Source organism: Octodon degus, unplaced genomic scaffold (assembly GCF_000260255.1).
Source record: "Octodon degus isolate 3935 unplaced genomic scaffold, OctDeg1.0 scaffold00167, whole genome shotgun sequence".
Taxonomy (NCBI): domain Eukaryota; kingdom Metazoa; phylum Chordata; class Mammalia; order Rodentia; family Octodontidae; genus Octodon; species Octodon degus.
Window position 1 is genome coordinate 4230405 of NW_004524743.1, and position 23322 is coordinate 4253726.

At 38.1% G+C, this 23322-nt stretch overlaps 1 protein-coding gene across 2 annotated transcripts in view; it reads left to right on the top strand.

Annotated features, from left to right (window-relative positions):
- The window catches only part of Ptgfr (prostaglandin F receptor), a 47101-nt gene that overhangs the window by 3530 nt on the left and 20249 nt on the right, over positions 1-23322 (top strand). The gene's annotated exons all lie outside the window — the stretch shown is intronic.

Consider the following 23322-nt stretch of genomic DNA (forward strand, 5'->3'; position numbering starts at 1 on the left):
TTTGAATTTAGGTTTCAGCTGTCCAATTATTTAAATTTCCTACTAGGACTCCCTCAAGAGGAGACTGACTCTATCAATGACTAGGCAATCTTTAGGGGCCTGATTATTGATAGTTTAGGAGATCTCAAGTGGAATCACTACAAAGATTTGATCTGTGCCTGTGGTATACTTGTTTGAATTGCAGACGAGAGAGCCATTCTAGCACTTGGGACTACATCTTCATTTTTTAGGAGTTTAGTTTTTACCACATGGCAAAAGAATTTGATGAGAGGAATATTTTTATTTTTCCTAGCCAGGCTTTGAAATAAAGTAGGTTTTCTCAATAAAAAAAAATAATAAGCCTAAGTGAATTGAAATTAACTTGGTGATTGTGAAGGGAATTGGGAAGAGAGGGAGAGAAGTAGTGGCTGAACATGTTAACAAATTTTTAAAATAAAGGTCCCAGTACCGAGGAAACTTTTAATGAACAAGTGCTTTCAATGGGAGAAAAATAATCCAGACAGCAGTAATGATGTGCTTTGCATTTATTTGTTCTGAGGCCTCTCAAAAATTCTGTTTAGTTTTGGCTTTTGACTATGAGAACTAGGAGTGATTGACTACTGATAGACTCTGGAAGAAAGGAAAAATTCAGACTCTTGCGATATATATTTGAAATTACATGTTCTCTAAGTTTCTTTCCTGAGTTTTTGGTTTCCTTTTTGGAACTCCTGTATCAATGCTCCTAAATGTTTTTAAGGGTGAAAATTGTTTTTGTGTTAGAAGCATAGTAGGGGCATCACAGTACTCCATAATGTTTTAAAGCATCCTTTGTGTCCTTAGTTCCCTTTGTGGAGAATTTAGGACTTCATGGCAATTTCTGGCTGGAAGATATGTTACTTTGGTGGTTTGAGCATTAAGTTCCTTGGGGATTCAGTTAAAGTCACCAGAAAGGTATAAATGTTTCTTCTTCTTCCTCCTCCTCCTCCTCCTCCTCCTCCTCCTCCTCCTTCTTCTTCTTTTTTTTGGCAGAACCAGGGATTGAACTCAGGCCCTTGAGCTTGCCAGGCAAGCGCTTACTCTGCTGAGCCATCTCTCTGGCTCCTTCCCTGGTAGATAGGTATAAATGTAATCCTAGTAGAAATCTCAGGCTTGAAAATACCAGAACAACACTTGCCACTGACACTTCTCCTTTTTCTCGAATGTGTCTGGGAGGATTTGCATAGATATTAGTGGCTGTGTCATTTTCCTACCTACCTTGTGTTTTAAAAGCGTCTTATATATAAGGTACCTCTGAAACCAAGTTGTTAGATTCCCTTCGGTAACTCTGTGGAAGATATAATATAATGGTGGCAGCTTCCAGGTCAACTCTCTGCTTCACCCTCTTGCCTACTGTCTGCGACTGATAAGTTTAAGTGTGGATGTGTGCCGTGGATGGACATATGCACGTACTGTTCTACCTGCGTTCACTTTCATTTTCAAGCTTTCTATCAAAACAAAAGCCGGTTTATATGCTAAAATTAGGGAATGATTAAGGTGCAGATGATGTCCTTGTTTACCAGGACACAGGCATCAAAACCTTATCGATAATGGCATAATTTCTAGAGCTATTTAAATTTATAACAATATTTTAGGGACCAGGGAGATGGCTCAGTGGCATAAGCACTACCCTGGCAAGTGCAAGGGCCTGAGTTCAATCTCTGGTTCCGCCAAAAATAAATAAATTTGTAACAATGTTTAATATTTTGCAGGTTGAGTTTTTCTAAAATTTAAGTTTATTGGTACAATATTGATCACATTCATCATAGGGAATCGGCACCTATTGCAGGTTGAGTTTTAACCAATGCAAAGTAAGTGAGTTTTGTTTAGATTCTGTGTTAGATTTCTAAACTTTTATGAGTACGTTTATGCTTATAGAGAAATGAGGGAGGAACATAGCTCACGTGTAACCCTACATGCATCACCCTTCATATTAACATCAGGGATTGGTAGGGCATGTTTGATACAATTGATGAGACAATGCTAATCCATTGTTACTAACTAAAGTCTGTTTAGGGCTAGGAAGATAGCTCAGTGGCATAAGTGTCTGCCCAGCAAGTGCAGGGTTCTGAGTTCAATCCCCAAAGTCTCTTCATATTAAATTTATCTTTTGTTGTCCATTCAATGGTTTTAGACAAAGGTATCATGACGCATAGCCATCATTATGGTGTCATGTAGCATAGCAATAATAATGAATTCCTTCACTGCCCTAAACTCCCTCTGTGACTTTAAAGAGTGTGTTATGTTTTATTTTCCAAAAAAAGGGGAAATGTGCTTTACTTCCCCCAGAAAGTGAGATTTAGAAATATAGCACGAACATTATATTTCCTTAAAATTCTAACAGTAAGGGCTTTAAAATTTATTCAATATCTGGGTTGCACAATTATAAACATAACTAAATTATATAAATTGATTTGAATATAATCCATACAGAAAACTTTAGGAGACTAGGAGAGGCATTTAGCTTCCATTTTTCTTTTTATTTTAGGGAAGGGTCTACAGGGTATTCAGGGTCTCTACTAGATCAGACTCATAGTGATCTGCCTGTTTACAGCCTCCCAAGAGCTGGGATTACTGGCCTGTGCCACCACGCCCAGTCTCAATTGCTGTCTCAGTACGCCCTGGAGGCAGGGCCCACCAGCAGATCCAAATCCCCAGCCCCTGTGCCTGCTTGCAGGTGCTTTAATCTGCTGAGCTATTTGGCTGGCCCTACAGTTCCATTTAGAACAGAGATAAATACAAAAGTCTTTGAGAGTCAAACAGCAATTATAAAATTATCTGACTTCTTCCAAGGTAGACTGCTTCTTCTAAGGAAATAGTCTTGAAGGCATCCTTTTGAAGTCTCTGTTGTGTGTGTGACTGGAGGAAATACTGACCAGAACTTTCAAGAAATATTTTGTGTTTCTGCCTTTGGAAATACTGACCAGAGCTTTCAAGAAATATTTTGTGTTTCTGCCTTTACTCAGGCAAAGACTCTTTTTAATGATGCCTTTCTAGAAAACACGGCTTTAGAAGGAATTTATTATTCCTGTTATGTGTAGTTTGCCAATTTGGCAGAGCAATAAATACTTGTTGACTGGTTGACTGTAACACAAGTAGTATGAATGTGAAGAGATTGGAAATGATTGACCAGAATATGGGTTCTCAGTGTTGTAGGTAAGAGTTAAACAAACACTGAAACCAAATGATAATTTTTAATCTGCTTAAGTCAGCAATTATAGATTTATGAACTATTAAAGCAGCTGACTTTTACTAGAATGCAGGATGTTCGTTTTGCTGTCCTCAGGGATGCAAGATCATTATGAATGGGGGAAAAGTATAAAGTATATGGAGAACAAAATTATTCCTGATGTCATGGAGTTTACCCAAGAAATATGTTTGCTCTCTCGTAGCTATACAGTTGAAGCTTGAATTTTCTAAGGTATTTACACTTATGCTAATATTTTTGGTCAGTGTAGTTAAACATTTGGTCACTAGGGTGATTATCATGTTTGGATCAAAGAACTGAACAGTTAATTGAACTTTGACTGAAATTGCTAACGTTACTGGCTAGTCATGATGACTAGGTCCTAGACAGCTAATGTCAAAAGATGGAGTCACAGGACATCACAGAGCATACTGATTACGAAGTGAAGTTCATATTCCCTAAAGGTGACTCTCATCTTAGGTATATGAGTGTGTTTGTGCATTACCTCAACAGCAAAAGGATGGGGAATAGGTGTCTGTGTGTTTTACATGAAAAGAAAATATGGAAAACATGTAAATGTACACATACATAAATATGTATGAATGTGCACATAGAGTGTACATGCACATATAGAAGTATATAGTGTATATCTATCAATTAAGAGAATACATTTGCATAATACATACATATATGAAATTGTTAAATATTTTCCAAATTTAAAACATTAATTCCCTAGGGGATCTGATACCACCAACTACGAGCGATTTTACTATGCTGCATTGTGTAATTGAGGGCAATGACTCTTCTATAGTTTCATATCAGCTCTGGGAAAGGACGTCTTTTCGGTTTATTGGATTGCTGCTGCTGTTACTGGCAATGTTGTGTGCATTGTTTTGTCTGGCTTCCGTTGTGAAGTAGAGTGTCCCTTGATCAGATGGCAGAGACAGCAGGGAAGTTGCCAGGATACAGGACCTAATGTCATCTGGGTTCTGCATCAAGGAAGGAGTCCTTAAACATTGCAGATACATTCAAGCTGCAGTTCATACCAGAGGAGAAGGCACACTGAAGGGATGGTGTAGCTGGGATTGTGGGCACTCAGGGCACTGCTTCCTAGTTGGGTAGGTCTGGAGGGGTGTCAATGACAAGACTGGCAGAGGAGTTGTAGAGATTTGGGAGCCCACACCAGCCTCAGCCCTGGTGTGCTCTTGCCAGGAACACTCTCCTCCTGACATTCCTGTCTTTTCTGGTTGCTCAAACACCATCTTCTTGCCTATGTTCTGTCGTCTCTTCCTCTGCTGTCTTTACCTCATACTACTTGGTGACATCTGGTAGCATGGTACACACTTCTTGGTCTACCTATCTCATCTGGCTTTTGCCTTTTGCATGTAAGTTCCTTGAGGGAGGAGTCTTTGTTGATAGCTGCATTCCTAGGTCCTAGCCCAGCCCTAGGCACACACTTGGTATCTGTAAGTATTTGCTAAATGAATTTCCTGTAGAGAATGGCTCATTCAGCAACTACACTTGCTCCGGTTTTACTGGCAGGTATAATCAGGACTGGTTGGTAGACCCTTTGTAATAATTGCAATACTTGTAATTTGTGACTAGGATTGGAAGTCTCCAAGAGGGGAGTCTTTATTTAAATGTTCCTTAGGGTGAATCCTTGACACTTCCAAGTATGAGTCTGAGATTAAAAAATAACCTTTTTTTCAGCATCTAAAATTTCACAGATAAACTAGATAGTTCTTTATTTGGAATATTGCAACACTGTTTCCATGTCATTTCCTCTGTTAGTTTCAGTGGTCCTTAGAGGCAAGATCCCGTGTCATTTGTGTTTTAGTCTCTAAAGATATGGGATTATCAATTAGTACTCAGTGAATAAACTAGTGAACCAATTATTGAATGGAAAATATTGAGGAAAAATAAACATTAGGAAATAGAAATTTAGATTAACTTGGGCCCACGGCTTTTAGCACTGACTGTTTCTCCGCAGTTACATTTGTTTTCATAATATCTTTATATTTCGTTGGTGCTCTATGTTTGAGGGAATTATGTCAGGGGACAAGAGTAGAAAATTACTTTGAACAAATTCTTCCAGATGTTGCATGTTCAGTGTCATAAAATGAGATCTCTGGCCTTAATGTTGACATTTGTCTAAAAAAAAATGAGCTTGCTAATGTCATGTCTTTCCTAGCAGATGGAATGAATATTATCTATACCTCAACTCATTGTCAATAAGACTAAAAGATTAAATAAGCTTTATATTAACAAATGATTAATTCTCATAAAGATCTGAAGAGTCTTTTGAGTGGACCCTGTAGCTCCCCGCTGTGGTGCTCCTTTAGGTGGGTGTGAACCACATATGTCTATCTCAGAGGCTCTTCTGTATACAGGGATAGGTTAATGTGGTGATGCAGAACACTTGCCTCTTGCCTCAACTGTGACATTTCTGAAGGGCCAACAGGCTTTAGAGCTTACTACACGTCTGCTGAGGAGTTCTGCTTTTGACAGTCCTGCTGCCCTAACCACCTCCTGCTCTCCCAAAAGCTCCCTGAAGGCACAGCTCTGTCTTAAAACCCATCTCCTGCAGCATCTGCCATAGGACAAGGATGTGGCAGTTGTTAATTTGTTCTATCTTATTTGCATATAAACTTGCTAATATCCATTGTTAATGTCTCATTTGAATATAAAACATAAACACATAGGTTTAGAGAATGATTGTGAGAATTGTTGATGTGGCACATTAAGGAATTAAGCTCATTTGAGCAATCTGTTTCACTTTCCTGGAAATGTATGGTGTAGAACTGGCCCACAGCAAAATCAATTAAAAAAAGACACTGCAAAGGCTGAGGAATTACACAAAACTCTATTTCTTGAAATGAGCATGGTGGTCTGAAATAGTTTGTTATTTTAAGATCATTTACTCTTGGCAAAACATAGCTTCCTGTTTTTAAGGAGAAAGACTTATAAAAATGCCCAAAGATGTCACAGACATGGAGAAGGCACTTGCACAATATTACTTGAATGATTTACGTGTAAATGACTGAAAAACATGTGGTTTAAATTTGTGCCCTCGTGGATATGAAAATCTTCTGGTTTAATGTGTTTGAGACTTTTCGTTAAACCCTAACACATTTGAGAATCAATTCAAGATGTTGATGCACCCCAATCTCTGAGTTGGCAGCATTGACTTTATTTTTTTTAAACCAATTCTTGTATGAGATGCATAAAATGCTTTCCATTGTGTAAGGATGACTTTGTAACTTTGGAAGGCTTTTCAGCCACACCATTTCTACCTGGTGTATCAGTGTTAATTACTGATATTCAGAGAGGACTTTATCTAATAGGAAAATTTTTTTAATCTTTGTAAATATGCTTTGCAAAGCATGTGCAACGTCATTGTCTGTACCCCGTCCCGGGTGTAAAGGTGTTAACACTCAGAGAAGTGGGTACAGTTGTGGTTTACACAGACAAAGCTGTGAGTCCCCTCAGCACTCCTCAGCTATTGAATCCTCAAAAAGAATTCAGGCTGTGGAATGTCAGTCGGGAGGGAGAAGGAAAAGGAGACAGAGCTAATTGGATCATAGAAAGGCAATTATTTTAGGTTTGGTGCTTTGTCTCAAATCAAGCCTTCCCCTGAGAACAGTGCTCTTCCTTTGAGAACAGACTGGGAACATGAATCTCAGACTTACCACCACCTCTTAGCTACGATGTTGGAGTTACTGTCTGTAATCTGATTATCTAATAGTACTCATGCATTGTCAGATTAAAGGATTGATTTCTCTTAAGTCTCATAACAAAGTGATTGGCACATAGTGAATGCATGGCAAAATCCAAAAATGTTCAATCTGTTGTTGTTATTGCTGTGTGCCTTAATGAAGAGCAAGTGTTTGTGTTCAGTTCTGCTGAACCTTAAGAGGGATGGTTGCAGTGGAAAAAAAGGGATGAAATTTATAGCTTCAGAAAACTTTCTGAATATTCCACCTTGAAATTTCTAGTTATAGCTGATTTTGTTTTAAATCTCATTAGAAGTAAAGGTGTTGTCCTGCCTGTTGTGCTAGTTGAAATATTCTGGTAATGAGTAATTGTAATTCTAAGAGCTTACAAAATAGTCATAAATAAATAAGTGAAGTTGGGTTGAATTAGCAAAAGCTGATGAAGTTATTAGGCACTGTCATCCTTGGAATTCAAGCAGTCTGAGATAATAAAAGAGAAAGCCGATTTCTCAAGCCCTCTGTAAATGAAGTGAAGAAAAGATGTTAGACATTGACTCTTGGAGAGATTATATAGCATAGTGGTCTAAAGTCTGGGTTCAGGCCATTTCTTTTGTGTTGTGGTGAATTACTGAATTACTCTGTGCTTGTATTTCCTCAGATGTAAAATAGGTACAATAATGATACCTTTTTTATACAAGGAGTATTAAAAGATACAGTGTATATTTACTTTAAAAATATTATTCCCATGAAGACACATTAATATCAATCTCTTGCTAAGTAGTCTCCATTGCTCTGATTACCTCCCATCACTCTTCCCACTTTCCGAAGCAGTTCTGGGGTCCTCTATTGGGAGGGTCTTACTTGTGCTGTCATGGCTTCCTCTACATCCTAGATTGATTCATAGTGTTTACCTTTCATGGTAGATTTGATTTTGATTGAAAACTAGAAGTTGTATGTGGCCATCTGGTAAATAAGGTCTAGGAGAACGGATCATAATTTTTTTTTATCTGACAGAAATTGCCATAAGCCTTTTTAATTGATTCAGGACATTGAGATAGACATAAAAAGACACAAAAGAGGATTTACGTATGGCTTCAGAAAGTGACAAGATTACCATCTGCAGTGCAGTAGCTTAGTTCACAGGTATCACTATATATAGTTAGTCAGGGTGAGAATCTTTCCAATTAACTGCTAGATTCAAAAATCTTCTGGAGATTCTCAGGATCATTGCCTTGCCCATCTTCTACATATAACTGTATGGCTTGACATTGTCATGTTTCCTAGCTCTTCTCCTTTCCCTCTCTTGATTAGTTAGTCCTCAAGGTCCTGCTTTCCTTTTACTTGTATTATACCTTTCTATTTGTATTTCTTCTTTGGAGTTCTTATACTAGGGAAACTATACGATATTTACACATGTGTGTCTGGTTTATTTCACTTATGAGTATATGTTCAAGTGGCATCCACTTCAATATAAAGGCTTTAAGTTTATCATTCTTTATAGCTGAGTAATACTCCATTGTGTAAAAATACCACATCTTTCTCAACCATTCCTCAGGTGATGGGCATCTTGGTTGTTTCCAAGATTTGGCTATCACAAATTGTGCTGCTATAAATATAGGCACATATATATCCCTATGATATGATGTTTTCAGATCCTCTGGGAAAATTCCCAGTAGAGGAATAGGTGATTTAAATGGGATTTCCAGTCCAACTTTTCTAAGGAGTCTCCACACTGATTTCCATAATGATTGCACCAGTCTACACTCCCACCAGCAGTGGAGAAGGGTTCCTTTTTCCCCACAGCCTCTCCAATTTGTTGTTGGGTGATTTCTTTATGATAGCCATTCTTTGTGGGTTGAGAAAGTGACAAAAACATGTGGGATGAATGTATTCAAAACAAGTGGAAATTTTTTGAGGGTGCTAATAGCAATGTGATTTTTTTACTGCACCAAATTTTAAAAGTTAAAATATACACTATTTTTTGATCAATTCTTATAAGCTTATTATGAGGACCAAAATATTAATATATACAAAGAATATCTGGTATATGTATTAAGTACCATATGCTTCAGTTATTTTATTATTATTGTTACTATTAAGTAAAAATCTGTCATGAATAATTGGCATAAATAATATTGTCAAGGAAATGATCAAAGGCACTTTAAATTTCATTAGTCAGGGGCCGGGAGTTCGATTCCGGGGCCTGCCATGCTGGCCGCACCACTCGGGCGCACTGAGATGGCAATAGAGACAGGGTGTGGTGGCATGCACCTGTAATTCCAGCTCTTGGGAGGCTGTAAACAGGCGGATCACTACAAGTCCAATCTAGTAGTGAGACCCTGAAAGTCCCGTAGACACTTCCCTAAAATACAAAAGAATGAAAAAAATTTCATTAGTACGTTAATGAGAATCATGGCAGAAGTATGCTTCTACTTCCAGTTATCGATAGGTAATTATTTGTTAATTGACTTGACAAATACTTACTGGGCACCTCTTGTGCAACTGACACTGTTCTAGGTGTTAAATAACAATCTCTATGGTTTATGTGTTCAAAATACTTGTCTTATTTACTTTTCTTGTTGCTGAGACAAAATACCTGACACCCAGAGTTAAAAGGGGAAAGGTTTATTTAGCTCCCAGCTTGTAGTAGCTTCAGTCCAAAGTCCAACAGAGTAGCGCACGGCGAAGGATACTGTGGAGAACAGTATCATGGTGCCCACAGGCAGGGAAGGGAAGCACCAAGCCTCTTTCTATTCCTTATGTTGTGCCAGGCTACTGGGATTAGGGCGCTGCTGGTCCAATCAGTGGACTGATCCAGCCCTCATCCACTCTTAGTAATTCCAGCACCTTGTATCCCAACATTACACCATGAATTATTTATGTGCTCTAGATTCAGCCAACTCTGAAAACACCCCAACTAAGACTGCGCAAGGCTTTGGGGGACATCTAGACATAAACCATTATAATATTTATGGCCTTAAACAATAGTACTGCAGAAAATAAAAAGACACGTATAGGATATTGAAATAGAAATATTTTGTAGCATTTTCTGTTGTAACAAAATGACACAAATTCTGTAACTTGTAGATGAGATTACTTTTTGACAATTTATAAAAGAGAAATATCTACAGGATATTATGTGAAGAGAAAATTTACTTGATGTAAATATGGTCCAAAAATCAAGTAATGTATATTACAACAATAAGGAGAAAGAAGATAATATTGTATACAAACGTTAGAGATAGGAAAGTATGCAAATGAGAAAAACTCTTCAGCTTTTGGGTTGGCCATTAACAAGGTTAGTATACAGCAGATTATAATCAATTAATATTAAAGCTAGAAGATTTTTAAAGTAATAAAACTTGACTATGGCTGGGGATATGGCTTGGCAGTCTAAGCACTTGCCTGGCAAGTGCAGGGATGCCTGGTACTGCGTGCTGTTCTGGGCACACTGTGCCCGCCACTGAAACCCTGAGGAGGCTGGGACAGGAGGATCATTATAAGTTGGAGCTGTGTAGTGAGACACTGTATTAAATAAATAATTAATTAATTAAAAAAAACTTTAGTAGAAAAAATAAGTCAGACAATAAATATCTAACAATTATGTTGGGATTTTGCATTACCTTCTGATAAATAAAAATGACTCAGGTTCTAGAAGACAAATTGCTGCTGAAACAAAGCATTGCCAAAGACACTAACTTAAGAGTCTAGGTTAAGAAAGTCTTAGGACTAAATAGAGACAAAATTAAATTGTGTTCAACTTTAATAAGAGAAATGATGACAATGAAAACATTTATGCTTTTATTTACTCATTCATTAACTTACCCATGATCTAGTCTCTACTTGGGCTTATTAAGGAAAAGGCTGGCTTTCTCCCCAACTAGGACAAAGAACAGAGGCAGAGGCATGACCTCAGATATATTTCTAAGACAAATTCTAAGTTTGATGCTTTCTAGCCCCTTCCAGGAACCCATGGCCTTTGCACTTGCATGTCCAACCTCTGTGTGCATCCCTCTTTTATTCCTCTTTCATTTTTAGGATGGATGGATATAACAGTGTCTGTTTTCTTGGCCCTGGGGAACAGGTCAATGGTTTAGTTGTTCAGTGGTTGTGTAGGGGCTCAGGAGAAGCCAAAGGTACACGAGAAAACACTGACATCACTGTAGCAGCAGAATCAGCAGCAAGGGGGATTGTTGTTGTTACGTATTTCTTTATCTTGCTTCAAGGATAGGAGTGCATAGTTGTGGGCCTGAGAACAGAAGAGAGGATAAAAATCACAGGAATGGTTGGCGGGCAGATTGTAGAAGAGAGTGATGTGAGAGGAGGCACAAAACAGAGAAGATTACAGAAAGCTGGCCAGATAAGGTGGAAAGAGGAATTTTCTTGTTTCAGGACTCAGCGTTGAGGTGAGACCTCTTTCATTTCCACAAACATCTTTTCCTTAGGGAGGAATATCATACTTCATGTGTATCCTGTTTCCCCTAAAGTACTTAAAAGGAGACAGTGTTTTCTTTAGTTATAAAATTGCATTGTTAAAAAGACTACAAATTAAATTAAAAACAGATCTTCCTAATTCCATTACCCATTATCCACAGATAACCACTATTAGCATTCTTACCTAAGAGAGCAAATATATTACTTTAAGCCTTTGAATAATGGACAGTTTTTGCTACATTTCTCAGGCATGACCTCCTTTTAAAATTTGTGAATGTGTGGATGTTTGCATATTTCTAAATAATTTTCAAGAGCTCCTTGGATGGCAAAGAACAGAGAATTCTGGTACATTAAAATAATTATAAAATCATGGTAAAAGCAATTGTTTTCCAAGGTTCATTGCTTTTATTTTGATTTAGTGCTTTAATTTATAAATAGGAAATCAATAATTCCTTTTGTGCTGCTGTCTTCTGTTTTGTGTTTAAATGTTTTGTTTTTATTTTAAGGAGAAAATGACCTATTAATATTTATCTCTTTTTCCGTTCTGACACCTTTACCCTTTCCCTTTTTGTATTTAATGATTTTAATACATTTGTGGCTTCTCTTGGTTTGATTTGCAAGTTAATAATCTGAATTTTATATTTAATCATCATTGAATGCCTTCCTGAAACTATTTTAAATTCTATTTTGAATGCATATGAAAATTTCTGTGCACTTGGTTCCACGTGGACCCTCTACCTTTTCCTATTTGCCTATCTTTCATAGATACTGAATGTAAATGATATAATTTTCTTTGTATTATAACAATTTTCATTAATTGTATTCCAAGATTTTTAAGCTTTTGTTCCTGCTATAAGTAAAATTTTATTTTCTCTTTTATTTGCTATACAAGGGTAGAGTAAAACCCTAATCTGATGCTTTTTTTTTTTTTTTTTTTTTTTTTTTTTTTTTTTTTTTTTTTTGCTGGGGATTGAACTCAGGACCTTGGGTTTGCTGGGCAGACAGTTATTCTACTGAGCTATCTCCCCAGCCCCTCTGATGAATTTATTTTTTACTGTTGTAAAATTTATGCAACATAAAATTCACTAATTTAATCATTCTAAAATAATGTAGTCGTTCTACCTTCAGTGCATTTAGTACATTCATAGCGTGGTGTAACTGCTGCTATTTGCCCAGAGCATTTCCATCAAACTGAGAGCACATCTTCTGCCCATTAAGCAGTCCTTCCCCATCGCCTATTGCCTGAAGCTCTGGGCAACCATTCTGTCTCGAAGGATTCAGATAATCTGAGTATTTCAAATAAATAGAATCTTACAATTTGTAGGCTTTTAGGTCTGGCCTCTTTCACTTTTATTTCACTTTTCTATTTTTACTTCTATTTTCAATTATGGCAAATTCTCAGTATAGAAATTTACTCCTTAATTTATACTCTCAACTAAATTGATTATATTGCAGTAAAGTATAGTAGATTTTTAAAATTTCTTGTTGGTAATTCCAGCACCTCTGTTTAGGGTTGGTCTTACTTGGTCCTATTGCTTTTTGAGTGGCTTGCATTTTCCTTTTGCTATGTATTGTTGAATTGTAGCTTAGACATTAAAAATGTTATAACACAGAGATGCTGTAGTCTGTTATAATTCTCTAAAGAGTATTCTTTTTTTTTTGTATTTTAGGGAAGGGTCTACAGGGTGTTCAGGGTCTCACTACTAGATTGGACTCATAGTGATCTGCCTGTGTACAGCCTCCCAAGTGACGAGATTAAGGCGGGTGCCACCATGCCCAGTCTTGAAGAGTATTCATGTTTTTAAAAGGAAATTAACCAGAGTTGCAAGTCTATCTTGGGTAGAAGTTCAAATTTCAATTAAATTTTGTTATTGTTATCTAGGTTTTATAATGCTTGCTCCATGGATGTATAATTGGAGAATTAGTCAGAGATTTATAAGATTTTATGTACAACATTTGGGCTTTTCCTTTTTTTGCTTACTTATTTTCAGGAGAGTTATCCTCTGGTTTTTCAGGATAGAAGAACCTACAGATTCCTTTTCTAAGTTCTGTCTACTTTCATGGCATGAAATGTCTGGTGTGCTATCAAGCTATATGTGAAAGGGGAAACTTCTCAGCATGGAATCTCTTCAATAATTTGCCTGATTTCAGTTGTTCTCCAGTGTCTTTATGTGATATATTAAAAAAATTGTTCCCAGAATTTATAACTGTTATTTGAGTGGAAGTTGGTCTTATAGAGGCTTTTATGGCCATAGTGGAATGGGACATCATACTTAGATTTAGATTCAAATTGTTATTTTTTCCCCTGAAATTCATGTCACTTTTTGAAATTACTTCTGCCATTAAAATTTGATGAGGACATGGTCCATGTCCATCTTGCCAGTCATTGTATTTGCAGAGTACAACAGTACATTTCACTTAATGAGAAATTAATAAAATTTGCTAAATGTTGAAGGAAAGAAATTTCATAACCATGCCATAAACAATGAGTAGTTATGTAGATGTGATATTTCATTTTTATTTCCTTTGTAATTTTTTGATCATATTGTTCCTACTTTAATGCTTATTATTTTGATTGATTTCTGGATTTGCTGAAGAGTAAAGTTAGACTTCTAGTGCGATCAGTAAGGAGATAGCTTGTTTTCAAACTGTATGTTTGAAAATGTATTTTTCTTGCTCATTTGTTTTGTTGGTTAATGAATTCATGCATCTGAATCGCATTTATCTAGAGACTTTGTCAATACTTTTGATTTCTTTTCTATTTTTAGTTCTATAATGGAGAAATCTGCTCAGCGGATTAAAGTGCCTGGGTTTGATCCCCGGGCCTGCTGTGCCGGCCCTGCCCCCAGGGTGCACTGAGATGGCAATTGAGACGGGGTGTGGTGACACACACCTGTAATCCCAGCTCTTGGGAGGCTGTAAAAAGACGGATCACTATGAGTCCGATCTAGTAGTGAGACCCTGAACACCCTGTAGACCCTTCTCTAAAAATAAAAATAAACAAATAAAATAAAAATAAAAATAAATCTGAATTCAATCTAATTTTTTTCCTTTCTGAGTGGTTGTGTAGAGGATCCTACTTGAAATTTGCTTTAGTGTGGGCGAATTTTTTTTACTCTTTATACTAATCACCCTTTTAATTTAATTTCTCCCCTCACAGTAGTTTGTTTGTTAGTGTACTTACCTTATGGAGTGCTTATTATGAGAATATCAGAGCTTGTTGATGACTCATAATACTTATCTTTTCATGGTTTGCATTTGTATTTTTATTATTTCCTACCAATAGATGTTCAAAACTGTCTAGGGAAATTTGATATGTGTTTTTATTGCATTCCTTATATGTAGTTTGAAATCTGGCAGTGGTCTATTCCCTCTGGTGTGTAGCTGGCAACTTCATGCTGTTGCTGGGTAGCCTCCTTCCGTAAGTAGCATTGTAGTCCACAGCTGCCGGGCACACTGGCCTGGGGATTCACCCCACAGGAAGAGTGCGGGGCAGCTCCAACTCCCTTTACTGCTCCGAGAACAGTCTAGGAATGAGTCATTGTCCCCCCAAAGGCTTGGCTGCTCCCACTTCACATTCAAAGGACTTTATTGATTCAAGTGTTCCCCATTCTCCATTTCTGAACCCCCTGCCATTGCGGAAGTTGGCAGGCTTGTGTGGGCTTTCCAATTTTGATGATTCTAATAAGCATTTGGGCAAGAAGAAAGCAAAATGCGAGGTTTTCTCACCTTTTTAAACAGAGAGATCATTGTCACTTTAAAACTTACATTTCTTAAAAATATTCTGTACAAATTATAAAATCTGTGTTTAAAATGGAAAATTAATGCAGTATGCAATTTATGTCATTTTGTTTTAAGATAGTGAAATTAAAAATGTAATCAATTCCTTTTATTGATTTGAGTTTCAAAACTACTTTTGAGATGTTTTTGTACTTAGACATACTTAAGGAACATAGAATATTATTCTGTCTAGTTGTTTTTCTTTGTTTTATTCTTTTTGGTGCTGGGGAATCTAACCCAGGCCCTCATGAATACTAGCCAAACATTCCACTCTTCCTTTCTTAGAAACGGATTTCAGGGCCTTGATTTCTTTCTTTCTTTCTTTCTTTCTTTCTTTCTTTCTTTCTTTCTTTCTTTCTTTCTTTCTTTCTTTCTTTCTTTCTTTCTTTTAATCGATGATTGAACTCAGGCCCTTGCCCTTGCCAGGGAAGTGCTTATTCCACTAAGCCACCTCTTCGGCCCCATGATTTTGTTTAAACACAATAAAAAGGCATTCTTTCCTTTTTCCTCTATACCTTCGGTGCTTCTAGTTTGGCTCCACAGTTTTTTAAAATTATTATTCTTTCTATGTATTTAGTACAGGGTCTGCAGGGTCTCACTACACAGATTGGACTGGTAGTGATTCTCCTGTTTTCAGCCTCCCAAGTGCTGGGATTACAGGTGCAGACCACTATGCCCAGTCTCAATAGCCCTCTCAGTGCGCCCTGAGGGCATGCAGGGGGTAGGGGTGGGGCGGGGGTCTTGATCCCCAGGCCCTGTCTGCCTGAGCAGGCACTTTCATCCGCTGAGCTATCTGGCCGGCCCTTGGCTCCACAGTTTTGACACTTGAAAACTGTAAAGATGAACTTTCCTATTTCTATCCTGATACCTTTATTCTGGCATCTCTTTCAGTGACAAAGTATGGAATTAAGTCAGAAGTGAGTCCGTGGCCTGAAAATTGTGGATAAATTCCCAGTTTAGAAAGATAAACCATTCTGCGCAGTGTCATGATTGATGTTGACTCTGGTGGCCCTCATCAGTACTCCTAACCTGGCTGGGCTTGTTCTAAACCTGCCTAGTTTTGGTTTGGGATTTTGAAAAACTGCATCAGGAGGAAAATTCTGAAAATTTTCTTTTAATCTAGCATTCCCACAGGCTTGCATAAATTGGAAATGCTCATTTTGGAAAAAGCTAGATGGGAATTGTATATAAAAAGAAAGAACTACGTGAATACCTTCTTTTTTTAACTTTAAAAAAATATTTAGTACAGGATCTACATGGTCTTCCAACACAGATCGGACTGGTAGTGATCCTCCTGTTTTCAGCCTCCCAAGTGCTGGGAGTACAGGTATGCATCACCATGCCCAGTCTCAGTTGCCCTCTCATGGAGCCCTGGAAGTGGGGCTGGCATGACACGCAGGGGGTAGGGCGGGGGTTATTGATCCCCAGCCCCTGCGTCTGCCTAAGCAGGTGCTTTAATTCACTGAGCTATTGGCCGGCCCATAAATGCCTTCTTACTTGCATTTTCTAATACAAAAGTGTGACCAAAAAAACCTATAATGTAACAAAAAACCCAACTGGCATCTCTCTGATTATGCTTATTTTCACTACAGTGAACACAGAATTAGTTTCTGATACATTTTAATCTTCACGTATTTATAATAACTTTTTATGTCTGACAATTTCCATATTTTTCCACTATACTATCTCTGAGTTGAAAAGTGCCTCATATACCAAATAATTAAAAGTTAAAGTATTTATGCACTTGTAAAATAGGTTTTGAAACTAACTCAGGACCTCGCGCTTGCCTGACAGGCATTTATGCTGCTGAGTGATCTCCCTAGCCCTAGAAAACAAAGAAGCAAACAAACAAAATCCAAATAATTTTGGTTGCATGGCCTTTTGAGGAGAGCTTTGCTTTTTCATGCTTCTCTCTAAGTGAATAGCAACTGTTATATGGAAGAAGATGTCAAGGCCAGGCTGCTAAGGGCTTCGATAGATCAGAGAAGACAGCATTCTGACTGGGAGTATTCCATCCTGTGCTATTGACCGTCTTCTCCTAATTACCTGCTCCAGGTTTGTCTAGGTTAAGCTGCACAGTTATAATACAAAAGCCAGTCTGACTAGATAGTTTTATTTTTATTTTTTATTGTTGTATTTTAGGGAAGGGTCTACAGGGTGTTCAGGGTCTCACTACTAGATCAGACTCATAGTGATCTGCCTGTTCACAGTCTCCCAAGAGCTGGGATTACAGGTGCTTGCCACCATGCCAGTCTCAGTTGCCTTCTCAGCATGCCCCTGGGGTGGGGCCGGCATGGCAGGCCCGGGCATCGAACCCCTGGCCCCTGTGCCTGTTTGCAGGCAGCTTTAATCTGCTGAGTTATTTGACCAGCCCTTCTGACTAGTTAGTTTTAGATTGGTGTAGATATCCACATGGCCAACTTCGGAAGCCACTTCATGTGGGACTGTAAAGATGAATGAGTAACCTGTGTTGCGTAGATCACTGCCTTCCACTCAACTGCCCTCATTATTTTCTCCCTTGAGTACAAATTGACATTAAGATGGCTTAATGTTACTCGAGGTAGGAGAGTTCCTTCTTGGCATTCTTGGTTTATTTCACTTAGCTACCAAAAACTCAAGTTCATTTCAACTCATCAAGATCATTTCTCTGCTAACTAGTATCAAGAGAAAGTGGCAGTCAATTAAAAATCTGTGCTTCACTGTGATTGCTAAATGACTTCCTGCGGTTGCAGATACTAAGCAGAGTCACAGAACTCAAGGAGTCCTCAGGAGTTTCTCAGCTACCTCCCACCTGCAGGCCAGAGCACCTCCCCAGGTTTCTGCTCAAAGGATGAAGCTCTCATCTTTGGAATAAGCTCACTTCACCTTACTGAAGACCACTGGGATTTGTGGGTTATAGCTAGAAGCTTTCTTAGTGTTGAGTCGAGGGGAAAATACAGCTTTAATTTTCTCTACTCCGTGATAAGCTTATACCTCCCAGCATAGGGAAAAGTAATGCACTATCATGACTTTAAGTACAAGTAAATACAGTTTCCTAAATAATACCTTTATAATTAAAATCATAACACTCACATGTGAGTGCCAATTAAGTTACTAAACATTTTTTTCCATACAAAATTGCTTCAAGAAAGTCTAGTCTTTCATAAATAAAATGCCAAAACTTCATGGCTTAGCATGAAATGTAATCAAGTGTCTATGTGACTGTTGGCCCAAATGTCGTCTTGAGAACAATGTTACTGGGTACATTTTCCTGACTCACATCTGTTCTGTTTTACTTAAAGAAATTGCAATTCTGAAATTCTTGATTTGGCTTTTCATACTTACAGTTGTCCTATTGTCAATGAAGCCTATTGTGTTTATTCTAGTTTGCATGTGTCTCTTGTCCTTCGGATAAAGCAGAGCATGTGACTCTACTCATAATTAGCACTGCTTGGTGACTGTCCCATCTCTCCAGTGAATGTGGAGCTGCTTGGTGGCAGAGCCAGTGGCATATGTTTCTACTTGTTTCCTCCAGTGCCTGGTACACTGCTTGGAAAGGTGCAGGAAAAACGCAGCTCATCCGTCAGGCTCCCTTAATCCCAGATGAAATGGGTGAATGAAGCAACACCCTGAAGATGCTGGTTGTTATTGAGTACATATGGATGTCACATAAGGCCTTGGGTTTTTTAAATGTTATTTTTTGAAAAATGTCATACATTCTTTGGAACTATAATAACCACTATTATGATGGTCATTTTAGGTGTAAGCCTTTTAGAAGTTTTGTTTCATCATGTGAGAATTAATTAATTAATTAAAAATCTATAAATATATATTCTACTATGTGCCAGACCAGGCTCAAAGTGTTTTATAGACATTAATACATAGGAATTACATATGGTCATAAATCTTTTCCTTGACTGAAGACGTATACGTCTTCAGTCAAGGAAAAGATTTATGATCACACATTTTCCCCTGTATACATCTTCAGTCATGGAAAAGATTTATGATCACACATTTTCCCCTGTATACATCTTCAGTCATGGAAAAGATTTATGACTCTATGTTCAGAGGGTTTACCCAGAGTAAGTATGTAGTCCATGCAATACCTGACATTCGCATTCAGCATCACGGGCAGTTGTACAATGTGACTGGCCACATTTTACATCTAACATTGCATTTCATTTTAGTTATCTCACATTTAATCATAACTAAAATTCTAAATTCTTTGGTTTCGAGCCACGATTCTTCTTCCATAACATGGACCAGAGATTTGAAGTGGGCTGTGATTTGTGGAGAAAGATAAAATGAGTAATTAAGGATCTTTCTGTAGTCTTATTAATGCCGATATAGGCCTGGCTGAGGGTAACCTTTGAGCAAACTTGCTAAAAAAGCTGCTTCCCATCATTATTCTTTCAGAAAATAATTTTTTTATTATTTCTCTCCCTCTTTTTTTTTTTTTTTTGGCAGAACTGGGGATTGAACTCAGGCCCTTGTGCTTGCCAGGCAAACACTTATTCTACTGAGCTATCTCCCCAGCCCCTAATTTTTGCTTCTCTTCTTCCTTCCAGAAGGTTGACAATTTCCCTAATTTCTCATAATTTTTCCTCAAGTTAAATTGTCTCAAATTTATATTTATAAGTTAAAAACTTCCAAAATTGAGAGAACATTAGGCCACTCTGCTAGCTAGCACTGAGTACAACAATCAGCACTGATTTTATGCACTATCTCTGCAACCCTGCCCCGAGAAGTGATTTTGCTCTTCTTTTCTGCCACTGGAAGGTTAAAGCACCATGGAGAGGAGAGTAATAATTGCCTAGTGTTTCAGGAGATCTGTCAGACCTGAGGTGCCCATTGCAGAATTTTGATTACAACAAAGCAAACTTTAATCTGGACAGTGTGTTCATTTCTCACTGCACAGCCTGTTTGGCATTTCAAGTGGTTTGCCAAATTTGATGGGTCTACTACTGATACATTGCTGGTGGTACCTGCAGCCAGGCATATCTGTGGATGGAAGTGGTCAGAATCCTAGAGTTCTAGAGAGAGCCAAATATAGGACCTGAGTGTGATTCACTGCAGAAAAACTAAGATATAAATGTGACTGTGTAGCCCAATGTATCACCTTCACTGGAATCAGAAATGTCCAGCAGATGCATGGAACGTGCTCCTGACTGTGTCTGGTGGGTCATGCAGGTGCGACCCTGGGGACCATGTGTGCTGCACCTGCTGTGCTCCGGCCCCCTTCCCCTGCTCTGCTTCCTGGCTACCATGGCCAGAGCTCCTGTGCTCCGCCACATCTTTCTGTTGTGAGCTTTCTGACAGGGAGCCTGCTGACCATGAATTAAATTTCCTGGAACCCCGAGCTCATCTTCCCTCCTTTAAATTGTGAGTGTCAGGAACTGTGTGTCAGTGAGGGGAGAACTGATTAGTATAACAAATATAGTATATTTACTAATATTGACAAATACAGTTAGCACGTGTCTTTCTTCGTGCATTCTTATTGTTTCAGACAGCTTCAAGGTGCTAGGACCAGAGTGTTGGACCAGAGAAGCAATGCCTCTTCTCTCATGAGGTTCCAATCTTCTGTAGGGTTTGCAGAGGGGAAGGGTAGATTGGAGAGAGACAGATAACAAGTAAACAACAAAAAGGCTGAGTTTCAAGAGTGATGGCAGTGGGACTGAAGGTGGGGACAAGGTTATTTTGGATGGTCAGGAATGGCTTCATGGTGAGCTTAGCCCTGCATGCTCTAAAAGAGCCAGTTGTAGGAAGATGCAGGGGCAGGATGGTTGGGAAGAGGAAAGAGCCAGCCGAAAAGCGAGTGGTGGGAGGTGAGCTTCTTGTTATGGGGACAAACAAAAGCATTTAACTGGAGCAAAGAGTGAAGAGGTGAAAGTGGGAGGATTTGAAGAGACAGGAGGCAGAAGTCACATTACCTAGGACCTCATGAGTAATGGAAGTTTGGATTAAAACTTGTTTGGAAGTTTTCTTAACAAAGGGTGGGCACGATCTGAGGCATGACCTTAGAAGATCACTTTGGCCATTGAGAGGAGAATGGACTCTAATGGAGAGAGGTAGAGCAGTCAGCTGGGTTGACTGTCATTAAGCTTTCCTTTTAATGCACAAGCCATAAATAAGATACTTTCACCAAACTACTATTGGCAAGTAAGATAAATAATAAATCACTGTTAAATAAAAATTAGCTTGTGAATAATGTAAGAAACATTTTCAAAATAATCTTCCTAAAGGCTTAAAATATAATTATATTTTGTGGTAGAAACATTAGAGGAACTATAACCATTTGTTTCACAGCCCAATAAACATTCTCTGCTGATTTAACAAAGGGCATTTTAATGAGCATTTTTAACTTGAGAATATGTACTACTGAACCTGTATTTTTCTTTCATTTGAGATTGAATTTCTTGACTCTTTCAACTCTATTATTATTACTATTTTGCTTGTTGGTCACACAGCTATATATAAGTGAAAAATAGGTAACTCCATGTCTTAGTTAGAAACAGTTTAGTGTTTCCTGGCCCCAGAAAAACCATCTTTGAAGTACCTTAATAATCAGTGAAAAAGAGAAATGCTCCACCAGTACTTCATTTATCTTAGGGTATGAAAGACTCACACGTACATCATTGTACAGCGCAGTGTGTGTTACACACCAGCTAGAGCCCAGGCTGGAACATGGTTAGATGACCCTGGTTTCAGGTTTCATCAAAGCTTGATTCTGGAATCAACAAGTCATAGCATGCAAAAGGTGTTGAGTTCAGTACCTAGCACTACAACCTCCCCTCCAAAATTTCCAAATTTTTTCTTTTTTATTGCAATACCATGGCTCTTATTACCATTGGAGCTGTGTAAAACATAAACAGGGAATATTTTATTTGGCAGAACTTTTCTACAGTGGATTTAAATATTTTAAAATCTGAGCTCCCTGCAGAAGCAAATCTTTCTTGGGAGAAACAAAGAGATGTCTTACTCTTATTAGGTGCCAGAAACTGATATGAGAAGAAGTTGTGATTCCTAAGTCAAGGGACCTAACTATTTTTCAGCTTCTTTTGCTAGAGGAAGAGGATCAGATTCCTTGCTAGTAAATGAACTTCCAGGATCCCTAGACTTGGACAACTAGTTGGGTTTACTAATATGGTTCTGCATTAACCTACCAAATATTTATCAGGCACCTGAATAGGCAGAGATACCATTTAATGTTGTTTACATATTAGTAATTTCATCAGTGGTGACTTCACGACATGTGACTACCCTGAAACTGTGTCCATGTGGCTAAAAAGCCTATCTCCTTAGTACACTCTTGAAGCTCTGCTTCTATTTAGGTGAGTTTATGCATCCTGTTGTATACCCACTACCTGAGTTTGAACATACCAGCCATGTGTGCTTTGTCAAATTATTAAGAAGCTGTATAAGAGCATCAGTTTTAATCCTCAAAAAAGTTGGGTAATAACTGACTACAAACAACACTGATTTAATGAGGTGACATGAATTTTCATGTGATGTTTGATAAGTGTACAATAATAAGTGCTACATGACTGTTATAAATACTATTATGATCCTGATTCTGTATGGAATGGTAGTAAAACTCAGTAATGACTTGAAAAACATTTATTGAATGGCCATCATTGGCATTTGCAAATGTGATGCCTGAGTGTGTAAATATGATCAAAATAAGGTCCTAAAGTAAAAAAAAAAGAAAACTGTGGTTTCCTTAATGAGGCATGAGTAGGACTAGCTCTCTTACGAAAGTATCTGTGAGTCAGCACCCATGCCTTCCAGACAGCACCTCTGTTGAGAAGCTTCATTTTTTTTTTTTTTTTTTTTTTTTTTTTGTGGTACCAGGGATTGAACTCAGGACCTTGCACTTGCCAGACAGGCACTTATTCTACTGAGCTATCTCCCAAGGCCCCAGAAGCTTCATCTATAGTTATTCTGTGCCAGTTCTTGAGCTAAGTCCTGGTTCAGGGTCACTGTGGTCTCTGGTGGTCTTTGGTTTTAGTGGGGTGAGTTCTTACCTTCCAGTTGTGTGACTGCTTTCTCATCTAGTCATGCAATTCTTGTCTTTTGATTTAATTGTTGACTTATCAGCTTTCTCTTCCTTTGATTTCTCGAGCTAAATGACCTCATCCTCTTCTCCCGATTATTCCTGTTCCATGAGCTGTTGCAAGTGCCAGCATAGTTTTATGCCACCTCCTTTCTTTTCGT